Here is a 10070-nt window from a genome sequence, read left to right on the forward strand (position 1 = left end):
TGCAGAGAGGTGCATCAGGAAGGCAAAATGAATTGAATCGGGTCCAATAAGGAAATCTGAAGTAAGCAAATAGAAAGATGGACTACGAGACTCAGCCTTGGACGAGACGCATGGGAGAAGAACGAGATCTCTACTCTTTTTCCCATCCCTAGACGCATAAGTTGATGGATAGAGGTTAATGTTGTATTGAATATGCCGCTTCGGACGGAATCATCGGACAGGGCTCAATGATATACAAATGCCATATTTTTCCACCAGTTTTTATACAATACAACTTCATGTATTCTCACAACATTTCTGGATCACTTAGATAAAGAGAAGGACGTATTTTTAGTGACAGCAAAAGTAGTGTCCTTTAGTGCAGTTCATGTTTCTCAGGTGCTCAGAGTCGAGTACAAGAGCCTCCCACAAAATTCCAAGTTGACAGTTTCCCAATTTTTCAGCATATTTAAAGTACTCTAAAGCTGACACGCTGTAACTAAAAGGTATAGACAGTCAAAGAGATTTTTGTGTGTGCATATAATGTTAACTAGAAGTATAATTTGGTAGAGACGATTGGATAGAACTCGATATTATGAAACAAGAAAATAAATTAAACTTGTATTTTTAATGTGCACATAACATGAACTGAGTGCACTGGTTATACAACTTATATCCATTTCATCAAGTAGCAGAGAAATGAGAAGCACAATGAAAACTTATAAACAAGCAAAGAGCATATATAAATTTATAGAGATACTCTCCTAAATATAACAAGTATACAATGTTGTTGTAGGTTTTTACTGAATGATATAAAGGATCTCGGCACTCTCCCAGCCTAATTTTTTTTTTTTTTTCCTTTTTAAATGGTAAGAATATTAGGGATGATCTGTTGAAACATTTTTAAAGTTTTAAACTTTCACAATAAATATTAATTTTCAATTTTGATTTTAATATTAACTTTTAATACAAAACTAAATCTCATAATTTAGAGTGAATTACCCAAATGGTCACTAAACTTTAAAAATCATTCAATTCATCACTGATATTTCCAAAAAAGTTTCCACGAGTTTCCTGAACTTTAAAAATCACTCCATTCATTACTGAACTTTGTAAAAGGTTTCCTAAGAGTCACTAAATTTAGTAACCACTAGGAAACTTTTTACAAAGTTTAGAGACAAATGGGATGATTTTTAAAGTTCAGTGACCCCATGAAAACTTTTTACAAAGTTCATAGATGAATTGGGTAATTTTTAAAATTTAGTGACTCTGTAGAAATTTTTTGCAGAGTTCAATGACCATTTGGGTAATTCACTCCATAATTTAGGTTGTAACTTAAGAATAAAAGTTTCAAAATTTCAAATTAAAAGACCATAATACATATTATAACTTAAGTTTCTTAAACGTGAGGGTTGAAATTTTACCTATAAGAGGTGATTGGATTTCATTGTTGTACGTATCTTATAACAACTTGAAGTATTGTCCTCTCTACAATTTTATACTATATTCATACTATTTTGACAACTCGATGAGAGATTCAATCACTTATCTTTCTACGATCGTGCTCATAGAAGGAGAGCCACATGGGTTTTATCTTGGAGTCGTGTAGTGCTGAAAGAATCAGCACAAATGAGAGACAACACGATTTTAGGACAGTGTCTTAGACGTGACTCTCAAGTCTTGCTTTTCTAACCCTCTTCTTATTTTGTATCATTGTTGAATTATGTTTATATCATTTAATTGATTGTGCTAATTGATAAATTTATCTACACATAAATCACCAATTTTCCAACAATCTAAAATTGTGTTGAGTGATTTGTCTGTAAATAAACCTTTCTCGTGGGGTTGTTTGATATGATTTGGAAACAATAAGCAGGCAATTTTGGGATTGAACATTGCACAAGTATCTTGTCTTGTACTAACGAGTTTGATATCTATGTAATTTTCAAGAAGTAAATTAATTTACCATGTTTTGATGCTAAATTAATTTTGTGCATTCTAGGAAAAATCTAAGGGAGGAAAATATAAATGATATATGCTATAGATTTTTATATGCAATTCATCAACATGTTTCTGTTATAATTAATTATTGATCCTAGGAACGTAACACCTCAATTATGGGGTGTTTGGGAAGAAACTCCAATGAGCTTGAGAATTGGCATGTTAAATCATCGCCATAGGCCTTTGGAATGAAGTATTTCTTTCATATGATAGGATCGAGTGGCAATCTAGCATTTTCCCTGGTCTATACTATTTGCTCATACATGAAAAATATTCCTTTTAGGTATTGATATGATATGCAACCATCTTTCAATGATAGAATCTACTTTTCTTCTGTAAAATCTGAAAAATAATATTAAAAATTATATTTATCCCATTGTTTTCCAATATTCATGTAATTTTATCCCCTTCTATTCATATATTTACCAAAATGCTATTCCTTTAGTGTCCTCAATTTTTTATTGGATTTCTGTTACCTTAGCCAATATATCTTTTATTTTCTTAGTTGAAACGGTAACATAATTTTCAGTTTACCACCTTTCTCTATATGCTCAACATTTACTATTATAATAGGCTCCACCTTGTTGCATGCTTGTTAATTTGTAAACCTTAACTATTGAGGTGTTACACTTGTAAATTAATGGTGAAAATGCCCGTCAGTTTATTATGATAAAATTTATTGGCGTTCCAATGTTTTCTTGATGCATGATGTACAATCTTAAGTCGCTCTAAATAGCTTCATGACTATTCACACCAATCTTGTATAGGTTGAATGGTTTTGATGTATTATTAATTTGTGCAAATGCTCAACTTTATTTTGAGAACTATAGTTAATGTTATGTGTTTTGAATTGTTACATTTTATTTCTTATGTTAATGTATTTTCCCCAGAACTAAACAATGAACATGGAAAACACAACTTGAGATATAGCTAAGAAAACATACTTAGAAAGGTTGAAAATATAGTATGGACGAACTTGTTGGAGAAAAGGCGGAAAAATATTACTCGGTAGAAAAATTTGATAGTCCTACTTTTCGTGATTTTCATGGAAATTAATTGAATTTATTTAAATTAATAGTTAAAGTATTTAACCTTTCAATAATGTTTTAATGAATGTTTTAAAAGATGTTTAAATGCATGATTTATCAACATAAGTTCATTTTTAGCCCTTGTAAATTCTACAAGTAATTGTGATATTATTGTTATATTATATTGTTATGATTATATGGTACTGTATTAGAAAGAAATTGAAAAAGTGTGGAATGTATATGTTATATGTTATATTATTATAATGCTAATTTCTAACTGCTTACTTGATGATCACTGAAGAGAAAACTATTTTTCAAGCTATGATGCTCGAAATTAAAGGTAAGATTATGTGATTTTATGTAGTCATTAATATTTGTGAATAGACATAATGCAATTATTTTTTGTCAATGACTAGGTAAATAATTAATCATGATATAAGTGTGCTAGTGATATTCTAAAATTACCTACGTGCATATAGGTGAAATAGAAACTTATTAGAAAACTATGCTAGAACATAATAGTTATTCATTTTAAATTCTATTTAATTAAGTTTGACCAATGGGTAAGAAAGTTATGAGTAAATGTTTCAAAGAGATGTTTTATATTAGTATAAAATGTTGTAACCGACACTCAAATAATTGAGGTTATAATATTGTATATTATATTTTTTGGAGTGATATATTGGTGATTATATATGGTGTAAGAAAGTAAAGGGATACATTTGACTCATAATAAAATTTTGAACTACAATTACAGTTAATGATACAATAATAGCTATTAGTTATATTAAAGTAATTAAATGCAATGTTACATGCAAGTCCATAATGTAGTGTGTAGAATTATCTCTGTATTGATTTTTCTCCTCTCGTCAATCCTTGCCTAATTATGCAGCAAAGTGACAATGACAAAAAGATATGCTATTGTAGGTCAAGTTTGGAAAGTGATATAAATGATAGATATTTAACTTACAGACCAATGTTTGGTACTGTTTCTACTTTCTATCGCACTATGATGTCTCAATAAGTGTATTGGTGGTTAATGCATATAATAAGCATTAAGAATTTTGGTCAATTGGAAAAAGAGAAGTATTATGATTTGGATTTTGTTGTATTAAGTTTATGCTTGTGCTAAACTTTAGGTTGTACAGAATTATTTTATATTGAGGAATGATAAACTCAAAGCTTTAATGGTGAGTGAGAAAAATAAGTAGCAGGAAATTACATTTTGGAATGTGGTGAGAAAAAAAAAGTTCTACAAGGTGAATATATTTGGAATATGGGGGTATTTAAAAATTTCAAATAAGATACACATTATATTTATTATTACATTATATTTATTATTATTTGTGTAAAACTGTCTTTTGAAAAGTGTTAGAAGTGAAATTGGAGACATTCAGGTAAAATACAAGAGTTGAATGGATACAAATGTTCAAACATATGACTAGAAGTTAATTTTAAATTTCAATGTTTATCTCATTATACTTAACATGACTTTGATATTTTGAAATGTTTTTGTAGATGTGCTGATGTGCAAGCAGAAAATAAGAGTTTGCGAATATTATAATACCAAATTATTGTCCAAGAGGGACATAAATATATTGAAGTCCATGGACATATATATAAATCATCGAGGGGGATGAGCTTAAGCGCATATGGGAGTCATCTCCGGGAATTAACCTAACTTATATGATTGGAGATCCCATGAAGAAGATTCAATGTAGTAGAAACAACTCGTACTGCGTGACTCGTAATAGCACTATAACATTTGTATTTATCCTTATGGTGATAGTGCTAATAATAATGTGATGTTAGAAAGAGTCTAATCCTAAATGAGTATGAAGGTGACAATTCTTGCGAAGTGTGGGTCAAACGCACCCTTAGAAAACTTACCTATGTAAGGGTTGCCATGATTCTATGGCTATGGGATTGGGCTATTTCCTAGAGACTCTTATTAGAACAATATTAGAGTGCATGGCCATTAATAGAGCCATCTGCAATGAACCAAGCCTAAATTGATACTATGTGTCGAACAGTTGAAGTTTGGCAAAAGGGACTTAATTCAAAGCTTAGTCTGTTTTGGCTCCCTCAAATAGAAATTATCATGACTAAGTGAGGTTCAAGTCCAACAAATACCTACACCTATTACACAGTATAATGTTGCCACTATTGTATATATCTATCTATTTTGAAAGTTTAAAACTTATGGGGGATTGTTGAAACATTTTTTAAAGTTTTAAACTTTCATAACAAATATTAATTTTCAATTTTGATTTTAATATTAACTTTTAATATAAGATTAAATCTCATACTTTAGGTTGTAACTTAAGAATAAAAGTTTCAACCTTTCAAATTAAAGCCTTTTAATTTTAAGTTCTAACATAAAATTGAAAGACCATAATACATATTATTACTTATGTTCTAATGGTATAAATGTGAGGATTAAAATTTTACCTATAAAAGGTTATTGGATTTCATTGTTGTACATATATAACAACTTGAAATATTGTATCTCTACAGTTTTACACTATATTCATACTACTTTGACAACTCGATGAGAGACTCATTCACTTATCTCCCTATGGTCATGCTCATAGAAGGAGAGCCACATGAATTTTATCTTGGAGTCATGTAGTGCCGAAAGAACCCGCACAAAAGAGAGGTAACACGACTTTAGGATGCGTCTTCGATATGACTCCCAATGCTTGCTTTTCTAACTCTCTTCTTGTTTTATGTCATTGTTGAATTATGTTTATATCATTTAATTGATTATGCTAATTGATAAATTTATCCACACATTAATCACCAATTTTCCAACATGATCTAATGAATGGACCAACCAACATATTATTAAAGTAACGGAGTTGATTTGCATTCGAGAAGACAAGTGAACACTATGATTAGTCTCAATGAAGAATTGGATCTTGGCAAAAACAAATAACTAAGTTGAACTCAAGGGATAAATCCTTTGAAATAACCAATTTCGTGGCCAATTCAATCATATAACGTTCAAACTAAAAGATTTATTGTTCAAGCAGAAAATGGTTTTTATTTATTTATTTCATTATTTTAGCTACTAGTACTTATTTATATTAATATTCGAGAGCTTTGTTATTTGAAATTGTAATTTAGGGCTTCTTATTTTCTTTTGAAAACTAAAATTAGGGTTCGTTATCACGTGATTGTTTATGTAATAAAATTTTAGAGTTTCTCCATTTCTCTAGTGGGTATTAAAGTTTTGGTTAAAGTTGGCTTGAAGAAATCAAATTATGGAGCGAGGAGAAAAGTCACCGCATTTTCTTTAGCTTGCCACTAGTTTGGCGCTCAAGCAGTGACTTCATATTTTCAATAGAGACTTGATGCTCGTCTGGTACTTGAGCGGTGGGGTTGTCCAATCCAGGCTGGTTTCACATTTTATCGAGAATCCTATTCATCTACAATTTGGATTTTCGGGCTAATACATAATCTTCACCACTTGTAATGATATCATAACATTTACACAATCTAGAGATCTTTAAATCTTAATTAAGAGTATTGGGATCTTATTACAAATATAATTGCTATTGATTATAGTGAGATTCTCCCCCTCTACATATTTCCATCTTGGATTTCCACATAAATTTTGGTGTTCTTATTGTGTTCTCATTTATTTCATTATTTTAATTATCTTACGTTCAATTCATAACAAGTGGTATCTGAGGAAGATTGATTATTTCAAATGGTAATGATCAAATACGATATTTTATTGTTCCATCGAAACACGAGATTTACTTTATGACAAGTGAAGATGCAAACAGTTATCGTGTAGATGGATTTAGAGAAAGCCTTGCTTAGCTTCGATAAGATGGCTTCAACCTAGACGCAAAATGAAATGCAGCATAGGGATTGGAAATGCAATCTCAAATTTATCTCTATCCATCAAATCAAATTCTTCAAAATATTCTAAAGGAAAAAAGTTCTGCTACACTGTGGTTGAAATTGAAGCAACTTTTCATGACAAAGCTTGACCAATAGGTTACACTTGAAGCAGCTCTTGCATTCTCATCAATGTTCGAAGGTATGCCATTGGATGATCCTTTAACTATGTTTAAGGAAACCATAGCGGCATTGATTTGTTGTGTTCGTTACCACCATCATATGTGACTTTTAGAGATATAATGCTCTATAATCGAAATAGTCTCACTGTTGATGAGGTCTATGATGCTTTACTATCTTAGGAGAAGATAAGACATCTTGCAATTAGATCTGGGAGTTTGGCTGAAGGCTTAGTTGTTCATGAAAGAAATTAAGATAGAAATTTTTGTAGAAGTATGAGATGCAGATTGAAATACAGACAAGCAAAGAAAAACATGTCACTTTTTGTAAGAATTAGGGGCCTATTAGAGCTGATTGTTATACTTTGAAAAATAGAAACAAAGCTATTGTTGCTATTAATAAAGGAAAACAACCTCCAAACACAATGGTGGCTGATGTTGTGGAAAATGGATAGAATGAAGAGAGTTTCTTGTGACTTTTTGACATGGGTTCCAAACCTTGTTAGGAATGGGATCTAGACTTGACGTGTACTTTTCATATGTGTCCAAACAGGGACTTGTTTATGATATCTGAGGGAGTTTTGTGCGGTGCAGTGATTCTAGGAAACAACATGCCTTATAAAATTGTCGAAATTTGTACCATCAGAATCAAAATATTTGTTAAGGGATTAGAACACTTACAGATATAAGATACGTTCTAAAGTTAAAGCAAAATCTTATATCATTAAGCACACTTGACTCAAAAACTTTTAAATACACTGATGAAGGTAGAGCTTTGAAGAAGAGTCGGGGTGCTCTTGTTGTCATTATGGGAAATAAAAACTCTACACAGACATACATTTTGTAGAGTCTCACAATTATAAGGGATGCATCAATTTTAACTTCTTCTTTGATAGATGAGGAAGTTACAAAACATTGGCATATGTTGCTTGGTCATAGAGTGATAATGGTATGACAAAATAGAGTAGGAGAGGATTTCTTAATGGGCAGAAGATCTATAAGATGAAGTTTTGTAAGTATTGTGTCTTTGGGAAACAGAAAATAGTCAAATTCGCTACAGGAACACATAACATGAAGGGAACACTTGAATATATCCATTCAATGATTGACGAAAGCAATAATTGAAGGTGGTTCTAATTATTTATTGACAGTAATTGATGATTTCTTCAACAATCTACTATTCCAAAATATATTCTTACAATCAAATGGAGCACAAATGGGCCATATCAAAATGAAGGTCTTGACGCGAACTCTCTAATGCATTAACACGAAAAGTCGTAGATGAAAACACAGTTTGTGCAACATCCCTACAATGGCCGCTTGATCCCAAAATTTGGTTACTTATAAATTTCGAGCAACTAATTTTTTGAACCCCATTTTGGAACTCATTTTGAGGCAATATACAAGACAGTAATATCAAATTGGGAGTCTAAATAAAGGTCTCGATACTAATTTTAAATGAGTTAACATGTAAAAGCTAACTATGAATATATGATTCACTCATATTGATATTTTAAAAGGAATGTAAAGCAGTCCACCAACTTCTAATTTCTAACTTTTTAAATATCGATCCTAACTTTCTAATTTTGTTCAATTGAGTCCTCTAATAGATCATAAATTTCATTTGAATCCCTAACTAATTTATTTAAATATCAATTTTCTCTCTTTTGTAAATAAATAGATTCTAAAATTACGTGAATTTTTTAGGTGTTAAAGTATAAAACAATAATTCAGACTCCTTAGTCCACTCTAGGTCTTAGTTGGTCTACATTTGTCATTTTTACCGAACAAGGGAGAAGTCAAGAATAGACATTGGATCCCTCTAGCTAAAACTTGCACATCAATAATTAAAAGAGTACATGAAATTCAAGTGACTTGCTTAGGAAAAATTAGATATTTCGCCATTAACTAGAATAGAAAACCAATATCATGTTGCATCAAGGCCATTTGGCAAAAAACTCCTAGTTCATTATTATCTACTTTCATCATATCCAATTTTACCCTTATCTTGTACTCAATAGTGCAAAGTAACTCAGGTGATAATATGTGATAGACTCAATAAAATGTAAAATTATATAGAGTGAAAGTCGATGTACAAATCACTATTATCCTTTTTGAATACTAGAAACACTTAATTAATTGTTAGCTCAGTATTAAAGAATTAATTTGGGTATGAGGCTTGTTGTTATATCATTATATTTCGCATTTCTTTACTTCTGAGAATTGAGTAGAAATACTTCGTATTATTGTCCCCTTCGCAAAGCAATTATGATAATCTGCATAAATATTTTTTTGAATGTTGTCTTTATGTTCTATAATAAATTCTACAACTTCAATTTGACTCTTAGAATTCTTTAATATTCATCAATTGTTTGAATTGTCAAAAGATTCTAAAATATGATGGACATTTTTACATATGCGGTTTAGAGTTATTTTCCGTTGACCCCATTTTTTGCAATCGTAACGTGGACAACAGACGTCGGGCACACTTGTGTCCCTCAAGAAAATTTCGGCATGATTGACCAGAGACACGATCGGAGAATCATGATAATAATGGACATGGGAGATGCTTTAAGACACGAAACGAAAGTGTTCGAGCATTGACAATGTGTTCAAGGATAATTGGCAAACCAAAGATCTATTGCTATCAATTCTATAAAATGAATCCAAGCTTCAACACCAAAGGACTAGCAAGAGAGAGAGAGATAATTCCAAGTATATGAAGGTTAGGTTTCTTTTTTTTCATCCCTTAATATCTTTCATGAGTTACTATTTATAGGGTTAAGGTCAACGTGGTCACCGCTGGATCAGAACCATGGTCTCATCCCACTAATCGGAGCCTCACACCACTCTCTACAATACATTAATTATATTGACAAGAAGTCAGCTGTCCTACAATCTAGGCTAACATTCTTGACGTTCGTTATTACAAACATCATATCACATCAATCCTATAGATAATCTTCAGATGTGTATTAAAGATAGCAAGTGCTTCAACTTTAAGTGAGAGCTTCGGATGTGCACAAGCTAG

This window comes from Olea europaea, unplaced genomic scaffold (assembly GCF_002742605.1).
Source record: "Olea europaea var. sylvestris unplaced genomic scaffold, O_europaea_v1 scaffold956, whole genome shotgun sequence".
Classification (NCBI taxonomy): Eukaryota; Viridiplantae; Streptophyta; class Magnoliopsida; order Lamiales; family Oleaceae; genus Olea; species Olea europaea.